This window comes from Palaemon carinicauda, chromosome 19, assembly GCF_036898095.1.
Source record: "Palaemon carinicauda isolate YSFRI2023 chromosome 19, ASM3689809v2, whole genome shotgun sequence".
NCBI lineage: Eukaryota > Metazoa > Arthropoda > Malacostraca > Decapoda > Palaemonidae > Palaemon > Palaemon carinicauda.
Window position 1 is genome coordinate 62692176 of NC_090743.1, and position 13021 is coordinate 62705196.

General features: G+C 52.3%; 1 protein-coding gene across 2 annotated transcripts in view; it reads right to left on the bottom strand.

Moving 5' to 3' along the window:
* Window positions 1-13021, bottom strand: part of trbd (trabid) — a 534005-nt gene that overhangs the window by 432874 nt on the left and 88110 nt on the right. The window lies entirely within an intron of this gene.

Below are 13021 nucleotides of genomic sequence, written 5' to 3' on the forward strand. Positions count from 1 at the left end.
CTCACACACCTGTGACTAGCTCACTTTGCTTAGAGGTAGGACTTCCTGGGGGACAGGGCTGGCGAGCAAGTTTGATTAAATAGCTAAGGTTTGTATGGTTAGGAAAAATATAAATTATCTACAAATTTGTCATTTGTTCCGTAACCGAAATACAAACCACGCTATCTAATATGGGTGACTTAACCCTTAGGTAGGGTGGTAGGTCCCAGCCGTTACTGGCTTTTGGCTTTTTGCCTGAGGACTTAGTATCTGAGCGTGTCAGTGCTCAAGATAAGGAGTCCCTGCACCTCGCAAGTGTCTTGCTCTGCAAGGACCGCGGCCTACGCAAGTTTGTGTGTGAAGGAATGAAGTGTGACATGACAGTATTATCTTAATACTAGGAACACAAGGAAACATGGTTTACCTGCAGTGGTTTGAGGTCAGCTGTGCAGAGAACCCAGGATGCTGCTTTCCCCAAGAGAGGGGAGAATGAAGAAAAGAATAAGGGCCAGGCATACCTTTTCATTCATGCAGACTAAAACCGGGTAACAATGCCCTCAACCTTTTGCTACTTGTCCATTAAGGAGCCTGAGGTTTAAACCCGCTGTTGTGCAGCCACCACAGGGCCGATAGAAAACGTATCGAGCCTCCTGTGGGTCACGTCTTGCAGGTAGTGGGCTGTGAAGGTCGTTTGACGCTTCCAAACCCCTGCTTGTAAAACCTGCGTCACTGAGTAATTCTTCTTAAATGCCATGGACGGAGCAATGCCTCTGACATCATGTGCTCTAGGGCGACGTGACAGAGGAGGGTCGGGATTCAGGGAATGATGGATAACACTGCGAATCCACGCTGAGATTGTATTCTTAGTGACCCTCCTCTTCGTCCTTCCCGTGCTCACGAACAATGGTTGCACCCGAGGACGAATTGCAGCTGTTCTCTTAAGATAGAGCCTCACACTCCTTACTGGGCACAGTAGGAGATGATCGGGGTCATCTGTTACAGAACGGAGACTCGAAATCCGGAAAGAGTCGAACCGAGGGTCCGGCAATCCTGGATTTTGAGTCTTAACAACAAACTCAGGGACGAATCTGAACGTTACCTCCCCCCATCCCCTTGAATGGGCGATGTCACACAAGAGACCATGAAGTTCGCTGACTCCCTTGGCCAAGGCCAAAGCAAGTAGGAACACCGTCTTCCAAGTGAGGTGGCGATCAGAAGCCTGGCGTAATGGTTCGAAAGGAGGTCTCTTATGAGACCTGAGGACTCGAACTACGTTCCATGGAGGAGGTCTCACTTCCAACTGAGGGCAGGTAAGTTCATAACTTGGTATGAGTAGAGAAAGTTCCAGTGAAGAGGAAATGTCCATTCCTTTGAGCCTGAAGGCAAGACTTGAGGCTGACCGATAGCCTCACTGCCGAGATTGAAAGGCGCATTTCTTCCCGCAAATACACGAGAAACTCCAGTATTGCTGGTATAGTGGCATCGAGTGGAGAGATACCCCTTCCACGACACCAACCACAGCAGACTCTCCAATTTGCCTGGTAGACCCCTGCGGATGACTTTCGCAGGTGTCGAGAAATCCTTTCAGCAACTTGTTGCAAAAAGCCTCTCTCTGTGAGGAGACGATGGATAGTCTCCAGGCGTGAAGCCGCAGCGATGCTATGGGTTTGTGGAAGATGTTGGCATGTGGTTGTCTGAGTAGCTCGTGTCGAGGAGGAAGTTCTCTCGGGAGTTCCGTCAGGAGCTGCAGAAGGTCCGGGAACCACTCTGCGTGATGCCATAGCGGAGCTATCAAGGTCATCGAAAGGTTGACCGATATTCTGGTCTTGTTGAGTACCCTTCTCATCAGACAGAACGGGGGAAAGGCGTATACGTCGATGTTGTTCCACCGTTGTTGGAAGGCATCTTGCCAGAGTGCCTTGGGGTCCGGGACTGGGGAGCAGTACAGCGGAAGCTTGAAATTCAAAGCTGTTGTGAACAGATCCACAGTCGGGGAACCCCACAAAGTCAGGACTTTGTTGGCTACCAGACGATCCAAAGACCACTCGGTACTCACTATCTGAGATGCCCTGCTCAGACTGTCGGCGAGCACATTCCTCTTGCCTGTAATGAAGCGAGCTGATAGTGGAATCGAGTGGACTTCGGTCCATCTCAGTATCTCTACTGCAAGATGGGATAGCTGCTCTGAAAATGTACCTCCCTGCTTGTTGATGTACTGTAAGCCACTACCGTGGCGTTGTCGCTCATCACCACCACAGTGACCCGCCAGGTATTGTTGGAACTGTTGAAGTGCCAGGTATACGGCCTTCATTTCTAGCAGGTTTATGTGGAGGTAATTTTCTGATTCTGACCACAGGCCTGAGGTCCTGTGGTTCAGAACATGGGGCCCCCACCCTTTTTTTGAGGCGTCCGAGAACAGCATCAAATCCGGGGGGAGGATGAGAAGATCCACTCCCTTTCGTAGGTTTTCGTCCGTCACCCACCACTGAAGGTCCGTCCGTTCCGCAGGACCCATAGGGACCAAAACGTCCAGGGAATCGTGTCCTTGATTCCACCGGAACTTTAGTCGCCATTGCAGGGATCTCATCCTGAGGCGATCATTTGGAATTAGAGGAGCCAGTGAAGAAAGGTGACCGAGGAGACGTAACCACGATTGGGCTGGGAGTTCTTCTCGTCTGAGGAAAGAATCTGCGACCCTCCTCAGCCTTGCTATCCTGTCATCTGATGGGAAGGCTTTGTGGAGATTGGTGTCCAAGATCATGCCTAGATATACCAGTCGCTGAGTTGGAAGCAGAGAAGACTTCTCGAGATTTACCATGATCCCTAGATCTTGGCAAAGTCCCAGAAGCTTGTCTCGGTGTCGAAGAAGGGTCGACTCCGAGTCTGTCAGGATCAGCCAGTCGTCCAGTTAACGGAGGAGACGGATGCCGATCCTGTGTGCCCACAAAGAAATCAGGGTGAACACTATGGTGAATACCTGAGGTGCTGTGGAGAGACCGAAACACACCACCTTGAACTGGTAGATCTTGTTGTCTAGGCTGAATCTTAAGTACTTCCTTGAAGACGGATGGATTGGGATCTGGAAGTACGCGTCCTTCAGGTCCAGTGTACACATGAAGTCTTGTGGTCTCACCGCAAGTCTGACCGTGTCCGCCGTCTCCATGCTGAACGGTGTCTGTTTGACAAACCCGTTCAGGGTCGAGAGGTCGATGACTGGTCTCCAGCCTCCAGACGCCTTCTTTACAAGAAAGAGTCGACTGAAGAAGCCTGGGGAACAATCGACGACCTCCTGGAGAGCGCCCTTCTTTAACATGGTCTCGACTTCTGCCTGTAGGGCTTGCCCCCTTGCCGATCCCAAGGCAAAGGAGTTCAACGACACTGGATCCACTGTCCGGGGAGGTAGAGATGTTATGAACAGGACGCGATATCCCTGACTGATTATGGAAATCGTCCAGGAATGGGCCCAGAGTTGCTGCCACCTGTCTGCGCAACTTTGAAGGCATCCCCCCACTGGTGGACATTCAGGGAGATTGCCAATCCTAGCGTTTGCAGCCTCGGCCACTCCCTCTAGGATTCTTGCCTCCCCTGGAGGACTTTTTGCCTTTCTTGACTTTGACAGGAAAGGGCTTCGACACAGTTGTCTTTGCTGCCAAAGCAGGTTTCGTTGTCTTGGACGGGCAAGGTTGTTGAGGTGCCGGAGGTTTATAGGGCTTCGATGTAAGAGCCCTATGAAGGAGGGAGTCCTGGTTGGACTTCCTCCACCTCTCGGCTGCCTGTTCCACGTCTTTAGGCTCAAACAAATTCTTCCCCAAAATGAAAGAATGTCTGAGCCTGCTGACCTCGACGGTTGGGACCTTCGTGTGGAACCTCTCTGCCACCGCATCACGTCATTTCAGGATCGAATTGGCCCACAAGTTCGAGACTTGGTGGGCCAGAAACTCAATGGTGCGGCTGCACAAGAGGAGGAAGGTCTCCAGGCCCTTCCTGGTGCTCTCCTTAGACAGATCTTCGGATTGCAACAGGATGCCAAGAGACCCCAGCCAGATGTCCAGCCACGAAGTAGCCTGCATGGCGCACTTCGCAACCTTCTCCTGCCTTGGGATCTCTGTCACCGAGACAGTCACTTGCTGGCTAGAGAGTCTCTCAAGAGGGACTCCCTTGGTAAGCTCTTCCACAGAGTGGTGCAAGGGAAGAGCTAAACAAGACTCCTCCATGATCTCAAAGTACCTCCTCTGGTGGATACGAGGAGGAGGGAGGAGCTTGTTGCCAGCAGTGGAACGGCTGGAGGAGGCGAGCTCGGAGAGCTGGCCCTCAACCTTATCCCTAGCACTCTTCACCCCTTGGGACCAGGGCAAAGCTGCACTGGCCTTAGCGGGCTTCTTTGTGCCAAAGACTCGGTCCAGGACCGTGTCCTTGCCCTCTCGAGGAGGAATCTCAGGATCAGAAAACCTGTTGAGATGCCTCATCAGGGTCAGAACCTGCCAGAAGGCATGCTCTGACTCCTGTGGCTCCCTTCCTAGAGAACTGGCAGCAAAGTCTCCCGTCCCCAAAGGCTCTTCTTGGGGGGGACACGTGGACGTTCTCTGCGGGTCTTGTTGGCTCTGGGCGAATTCTTGAGGATGACTTGGAGTCCTTAGGTTCCCTCCTGGAAGGATTACAGGACTCCAACAACAACGTCTGAAGGTTCTTCTCCGCCCCAACCCGGGACGATTCTCCTGCGCGAGGCGAGGTTTCTACCATTGGTGCGATGGGAGAACGCCCCACTTCGGAAGATTCCCCTGAGGACGAAAAATCCTCGTCCACAGGAGAGGGAGAGAAAGTCTGGGGGGGGAGGGAGCCTTCCTCAAGGATGTCTGAGGAGCCAGCTTGACCCTTGGAGAATTTACCACGACTTCTACTCCTCTCTTCCTCTTCAGTTGGGTCGGAGCCAACATTGATTTGAGGCCCATCTCAGCGAAGGCAGGTTTGACAGCCTGCACGACAGCTCTGATGAGGGACCCGAACCATGGCTCCATACTGACAGCTGTGCTGTCAGAGACTCCCTCTGGGGGGAAGGGGATCGGGCAATCCTTCAGAGTAGAAAAGACATTTGGGCCTGCCTGAAAAGAAAGGCAAGAAGAAGGAGGTTGGTTCCTGGACCTATCTGGAGACTTCCCTCCCTCCTGTGAGCGCGCTGGTCTGCGCTTGCGGGGAGGGGGGGACATGAGGATGACGACCTGGCAGCTCTCGTTCCTGTAGGCTCGCGTTGTGCCTCCCTATGGAAATCGCGGTGGGGTTCGCGCGATAGGATCTTGCCTGGTTCGCGCTCGGACGAGCGATCGCGCGTTGACGCACAGGAGAACGATGGTGCGCTGGCGAGCGATGGTGCGCTGGCGACCGATGGCGCGCAGGCGAGCGATGGCGCACAGGCGAGCGATGGCGCGCAGGTGAGCGATGTCGAGCAACTGCGCAAAGTTGAGGGGGCGCGCGGGCAATCTATGAGAGGGCGAGTGGGCGCGTTGGCGAGCGATGGCGCACAGGCAATTGTTCGCGCGTGCGCGCGGGCTCGCAGGATCTCGACGGGCTCTAGGAGAACGCGCAAGCGCAGGGGAATTACCCCGAATGCGTGGGCGCGCAGGAGGGCGCACAGCAGGAACTGGTGACTGCGCGCGATGGTGCGTAGGCGATGGCTGACGAGCAGGCGAGGTCCGACGGCGCGTAGGAGATCGCTGAAGGAAAGGAGAAGCAAGGTTCTTCCCTCCTGCGCCCAGATCCGGAGATCGTGGGCGCGCAGGCGAACGCGGGCGAGCAGGAGATTGTGGGCGCGCGTGGCGCGCAGTTGTGCGCTGGCGTACAGGAGAACGCTGGCGAGCAGGAGAGCGCTGGCACGCAGGTGAGCGCTGACGAGCAAGAGAGCGCTGGCGAACAGGAGAGCGCTGGGGCGTAGTCTCAGCTGCAGGAGGTCGCTGGGGCGTTGTCTCTGAAGGTGAAGGTCTACGGTGAGAAGACTTCTCAGCAGGCAAGCGCTTGCGCGCAATTGCACGCGAGCGCGCAGGAGAACGTTGGCGCGCAGGGGATACCTGGCGCTTAAGGGACTTACTCACAATGTGAGAAAGCCCCTTTTGCCCCGAAGGGACCGTTGCCCGTTGGATAACGGGGTGCGTGGGCGCCCACAGCGCCTCAGCAGCCACCAGGAACGGAGACGGCAGGTCCAAAGGTCTGGCAGGCGAAGGAGATCGTGAACGATCAGCAGAGAGGTCCAGGGATGCAACTGCAACGGTCGCTGCACAGCGGGGAGGATCCTCTGCGGGGGACTGCGAAGGTGAAGACCGAAGAGGCGCCTCCTAACTCCCTTGTGGGGACAAGGAAGGCCTCTACGGCGAAGAGGAGGGCGAGCCTTCCGTCTGATACGTCCTCTGGGGGCGGCAGGCAGACCATCATCAGTCCTCCAAAGAGGAGTCTCTGCCAGTGAACTCCCCCAAGGGGGAGAATCACCTGCAGGAGAGACCATTGGACTTAGCTCCTCCCTCAAAGGATGTTCGGAGGGGGGAACTAAGCCTTCAGCTGCATCAGGAACCAAAGCAGGGGTTTGACCTAACTCGTAGGAAGCCCCTGCCACAACAACGTCGACAATAGACAGAGGATTAACTTCTACTACCGCCGGCGACTGTTTGACAGCAGCCCCCAACCTGATTATGTCAAACAGGGCTTCCTTAGAGGGTGAACCCTTAAGCCCCAAAGGAAGCACAAAGCTGTAACAAATCATCATTAGCAACATTGTTATCAGAAATATCCTCACCAGGGAAGGAGGAGGAGCTGCCTCGCTATGGGAGGCAACCCCCTCTCCAGAACCCCGAGGTCGATCAACATAAGTATGGCCTACGCTACCACTCGACTGCCTCTCGGAGAGACCGATCGAGTGGGAGCTTCGGAGGAGGTTCGGGCTACGGAAGAAGAATCCTTGGAAATTTATTTCTTCAAGGAAACCCTTGAAGAAGAAATATCCCATTTGGACTTCTTCTTCCGGCGCCGGGAAAACCTCTCCCACTGGGAGGTAGACCACTCCCTACACTCACTACACACTTTATCTCTGTCACACCGTTGGCCACAAGGGCGGTCAGGTAATGCAGGACACTTCCGCATAGTAGCGGCCAACTTCCAAGCACACTGAAAAGAAAAAGCAAAACAAGATCAAAGGCTGTCAATAAGTGAGGGTGGGAGCAGACACGTCTGTTCATCACCCAAGCCAAAAGCAAAGTGAGCTAGTCACAGGTGTGTGAGGGGGGAGGGGTAGCTAGCTACCCCTCCCTACCCCCTCGCTAACTAGCGAGGGGGTAGTAAACCCTCATTAAATTTCTAATGGCTTGTCATTTCAGCTACGCCGAAAGTAATACCCATATTAAATAGCGTGGTTTGTATTTCGGTTACGGAACAATTAATTATATACAACTACTGTTCAAGTATGTTCAAAAATTTATTTTATAATGAAAATAAAATTTTTAAACAAAGACTTACCCGGTAGTTATTTATATAGCTGATTAACACCTTTGGTGGAGGGTTAGAGACAGCCAAAATATGAAAAATTTGTAGGTAATTTGTATTTTTCCTAACTGTACAAACCTTAGCTATTTAATAGGGGTTATTACTGTACTTTCGGCGTAGCTGAAATGACGAGCCATTAAAATTTTAACGAGGGTTTACTACCCCACCGCTAGTTAGCGGGGGGTAGGGGGGTAGCCTGCTACCCACCCACCCCATCACACACACCTGTGCTTGAGCTCACTTTGCTTGGAGGTAGGACTTCAAGGGGGATAGGACTGGCGGGCAAGTTTAATTAAATAGCTGAAGTTTGTATAGTTAGGAAAAATACAAATTACCTACGAATTTGTCATTTGTTCCTTAACTGACATACAAACCACGCTATTTAATAGGGGTGACCCACCCATTAGGAAGGGTAGAAAGTCCCTGCCAGTACTGGCTTTTGGCTTTGCCCGGGGACTCAATATTTGAGTGTATTCGCAATTAGCAATAAGGAGTCCCTGCACCTCGCTAGAACCTTGCTACGCAAGGACTGCGTCCTACGCAAGCTGTGTGTGATGGTAAAATTAAGTGTGACTCGTCCTAGGAAGTTGACCTGTAGTCCCTTAGAAGGAAACTTTAGGCTAGGACTATCCCAATACCACCTCGTTAGGGTATGGGGACGTGACAGTATTATCTTAATACTCGGAACACAAGGAAACATGGTTTACCTGCAGTGGTTTGAGGTCAGCTGTGCATAGAACCAGGATGCTGCTTTCCCCAAGAGAGAGGAGGATGAAGAAAGAGTAAGGGCCAGACAAATCTTTTCATTCATGCAGACTAAGACCGGGTAACAATGCCCTCAACCTTCTGCTACTTGTCCACTAAGGAGCCTGAAGTTTTAAACCAGCTGTTGTGCAGCCACCACAGGGCCGATAGAAAACGTATCGAGCCTCCTGTGGGTCACGTCGTACAGGTAGTGGGCTGTGAAGGTCGTCTGACATTTCCACACCCCAGCTTGAAGGACCTGCATCACTGAGAAGTTTCTCTTGAAGGCCAGGGACGTAGCTACACCCCTGACATCATGTACGCTAGGGCGACATGACGGAGGAGGGTCTGGATTCAGGGACAGATGGATCACCCTACGAATCCATGCCGAGATGGTGTTCTTGGTGACCCTTCTCTTAATCCTCCCAGTGCTCACAAACAAAGCTTGCACCTGGGGACAGACTGCAGCCTTTCTTCTGAGATATAGCCTTAGACTCCTTACTGGGCGCTAAGTAGGAGAAGGTCTGGGACATATGTTACAGACGAGAGACTCGAATCCGGAAGGACTCGAACTGAGCGTCCGGCACCCCCTGATTTTGAGTCTTAATACCAAACTCAGGGACGAATTTGAACGTTACCTCACCCCCATACCCTTGCATGGGTGATGTCATATGAGAGACATCGGAGTTCATTGATTCGCTTGGCCGAAGCCAAAGCTAGTAAGAACACCGTCTTCCAAGTTAGGTGGAGAACTGAAGCCTGGCTTATTGGTTCATAGTGAGGTCTCTTAAGAGACCTAAGAACTCAAACCACGTTCAATGGAGGCGGTCTCACATCCGACTGAGGGCAGGTAAGTTCATAACCTTGTATGAGTAGGGAAAGTTCCAGCGAAGAAGAAATGTCCATTCCTTTGAGCCTGAAGGCTAGACTTAAGGCTGAGCGATAGCCTTTCATCCCCGAGACTGAAAGGTGCATTTTCTTCCTGCAAATACACGAGGAACTCTGCTATTGCTGGAATAGTGGCATCGAGTGGAGAGATACCCCTTCCACGACATAAACCACAGAAGACTTTCCACTTTGCCTGGTAGACGAATGTGGATGATTTTCGCAGATGTCCAGACATCCTACTCGCAACTTGTTGCAAAAAACCCTCTCTCAGCGAGGAGATGCTGGATAGTCACCAGGCGTGAGGTCGTAGCGAAGCTACGGCTTTTTGGAAGATGCTGGCATGTGGTTGTCTGAGCAGATCGTGTCATGGAAGGAATTCTCTCTGAAGTTCCATTAGGAATTGCAGAAGGTCCGGAAACCATTCCGCGTGATGTCATAGCGGAGCTATGAGGGTCATTGAAAAATTGACCGATATTCTGGTCTTGTTGAGCACCCTTCTCATCAGACAGAACGGGGGAAAGGTGTACACGTTGATGTTGTCCCCCCGTTGTTGGGAGGCATCTTGCCAGAGCGCTTTGGGATCTGGGACTGGGAGGAAGTACAATGGAATCTTGAAGATCAGCACTGTCGCAAACAGATCCACAGTCGGGGAACCCCACAAAGTCAAGACTTTGTTGGCTACTAGATGACACAAAGACCACTCGATACTCACTATCTGAGATGCTCTTCTCAGATTGTCGGCGAGCACGTTCCTCTTGTCTGGAATGAAACGCGCCAATAGTAGAATTGAGCGGACTTCGGTCCATCTCAGTATCTCTACTCCAAGATGGGATAGCTGCTTCGAAAAGGTACCTCCTTGCTTGTTGATGTAAGCCACTACTGTGGTGTTGTCGCTTATTTCCACCACAGAGTGACCTGCCAGGTATTGTTGGAACTGCTGAAGGGCCAACAAACCGGCCTTCATCTCTAGACGATTTATATGGAGGCACTTTTCTGATTCTGACGACAGGCCTGAGGTCCTGTGGTATAGAACGTGGCCCCCCACCCTTTCTTTGAGGCGTCCGAAAACAGCATTAAATCCGGGGGAAGGACGAGAAGATCCACTCCTCTCGTAGGTTCTCGTCTATTACCCACCACTGGCAGTCCGTCCGTTCCGCAGGACCCATAGGGATCATGATGTCCGGGGAATCGCAACCTTGATTCCACCGGGACTTGAGCCGCCACTGGAGAGATCTTATCCTGAGGCGATTGTTGGGAACTAGACGAGCCAAGGATGAAAGGTGACCAAGGAGACGTAACCACGATTGGGTTGGAAGCTCTTCTCGACTGAGGAAAGGGCTTGCGACCCCTCTCAGCCTTGCTATCCTGTCGTCTGATGGGAAGGCTTTGTGGAGATTGGTGTCTATAATCATGCCTAGGTAAACCAGTCTTTGATTGGGCAGCAGAGAGGACTTCTCGAGATTTACCATGATCCCCAGATCCTGGCAAAGTCCTAGAAGTTTGTCTCGGTGTCGAGGAGGGGATGACTCCGAGCCTGCTAGGATTAGCCAGCCATCCAGTTAACGGAGGAGACGGATGCCGATCCTGTGTGCCCACGATGATATTAGGGTGAACACTTCTCATGAAACCCAGTGGTGCTGTGGAGAGACCGAAACACAGCACCTGGAACTGGTACCTCTTGTGGTCTAGGCTGAATCCTAAGTACTTCCTTGAAGACGGATGGACTGGGATCTGGAAGTACATGTCCTTCAGATCCAGTATACACATGAAGTCTTGCAGCTTCACTGCAAGACTGATCGTGTTTGCGGTCTCCATGCTGAACGGAGTGTGCTTTAATCTGGACCTCTGCCCTAAAGGCCCGCACCCTTGCTGATCCCATGGCAAGGGAGCTAAATGACACTGGATTTGTCCTCAGGGGAGTTAGATATGTTGTAAACGGGACGCGATATCCCTGACTGATTACGGAAATCATCCAGGAATCCGCCCCGAGTTGCTGCCACCCGTTTGCGCAACCTTGTAGGCATCCCCCCACTGGCGGACATGCAGGGGGACTGCCAATCCTAGCGTTTGCGGCCTCGGCTTCTCCCTCTAAGATTCTTCCCTCCCCTGGAGGACTTTTTGCCTTTCATGTCCTTGACCGGAAAGGGCTTAGACACCACTGTCTTCGCTGCCGTTGTCTTGGTGGGACGTGGCTGCTGGGGTGCTGGAGATTTATAGGGCTTGAATGTCAAAGCCCTATGTAGGAGGGAGTCTTGGTGACTTCCTCCACCTCTTAGCAGCCTGCTCCACACCCTTAGGCTCAAACAGGTTCGTTCCCATAACGGAGGAATATCTGAGCCTGTAGATTTCGGTGCTAGGGGCCTCTCGGTATTGTCTTGGAGTTCTTTGACTCCCTCCTGGGAGGGATGCAGGACTCCAGCAACGACGGAGGCAGGCTCTTCTCCACCCTTATTCGAGAAGACTTTACCGCGCGAGGTGGGATTTCCCTCAATGGTGTGATGGGGGAACGTCTCACCTCACGTGACTCTCCTGAGGACGGGAAATCTTTGTCCGAAGGGAAGGGATTAAAGTCTGAAGGGGGAGGGAGCCTGCCTTGAAGACTTACGAGGAGACAGCTTCGTCCTCGGAGAAGTTACCGCATCCGAAACTCCTTTTTTCCTCTTCAGGGGAGTAGATGCAGCCAAGTATTTGTGGCCCAACTCAGAGAGAACAGGCTTGAAAGCCTGTGCTACCGCTCTGATTAGAGCCCCAAACCAGGGCTGCCGACTGACGGCTGCGCTGTCAGACACTCCCTCTGGAGGGGGAGTCGCCTGTAAAAAGAAAGAAGATAAGGAAGAAATGTCCCTGGACCTTACTGGCGGATGGGGGGGATGCGGTGATGGCGCCCTTACCGCGCGTTGTCCTGCAGCCTCGCACGTGAGAGGGTATTGGCGATTGTGCTGGCGATTGTGCTGGCGATTGTGCTGGCAATTGCGCTGGCGAGTGTGCTGGCGCTCGCGCGATAGGGAATACGCGGGGCTCGCGCGTAGGAGACTGTTGGAGCGCTCGCGCGCGGGCGAGACTTCATAGAGTGCGCAGGAATCAGATTGACGTGCAGGATCAGAATGAAGAGCCCGTGTGGGCGAAAATAAAAGATCGTCGGCGCGTACCAGAATGTTGGTACGCGTGCGCGGAAGACCATCGGCGCGCGCACAAGACTATTGGTGCGCGCGCGGAAAAGATCATCGGCGCTTGCGCGCGTAAGAAGATCATCGGCGCTTGTGTGGACAGCAGCGACAGCAGAATCCCCAGGCATGAACAGGACAGCTCTGCTTCGTTGGCACTCTCTAGTTGAACGAAGAAAAACTGCATAGTTAACTGGGAAAATAAAATTAATTATTTTTTAACAGAAATTCCCTAGAACTCTGAAGAGGAACCCCGAGGGAAAAACATAAAATAAGAATTAAGTATGCACCCACCTTCCCCAGATGACATCCACGGGAGAAGGGGGGGGGGGCCGAGAAACTGTAATAAAAACAGAATTATAATTATCTAATCATCTAAGAATATAATAGTGAGAACCACTGAACCCCCGAAGGGAAGTGTTCCCCACGGAAAATGCTGAAAAGTTAAAATACAATTAGATTTCACTAAAAATAATTGAAACAAACAAACGGTATAGCAACCTAACCCACAACGGGAAAGGAGCTATCGTAATAGTATGTAGTTGTAGTAAAGGTAAATGACCTCGAGTAGAGAGAGACCGTAGTCAAGCTAAAAAAAGGCCACATTCCCTTCACTGAGAATCCAAGTTTCCCGTAGGAAAAGAGGAAAAGTGAAGATAAGTGAAGATAATAGATGAATGAAGAGAGTCCAGGCGATGACGATTGCCCTGCGGCGGAAGAGTTAA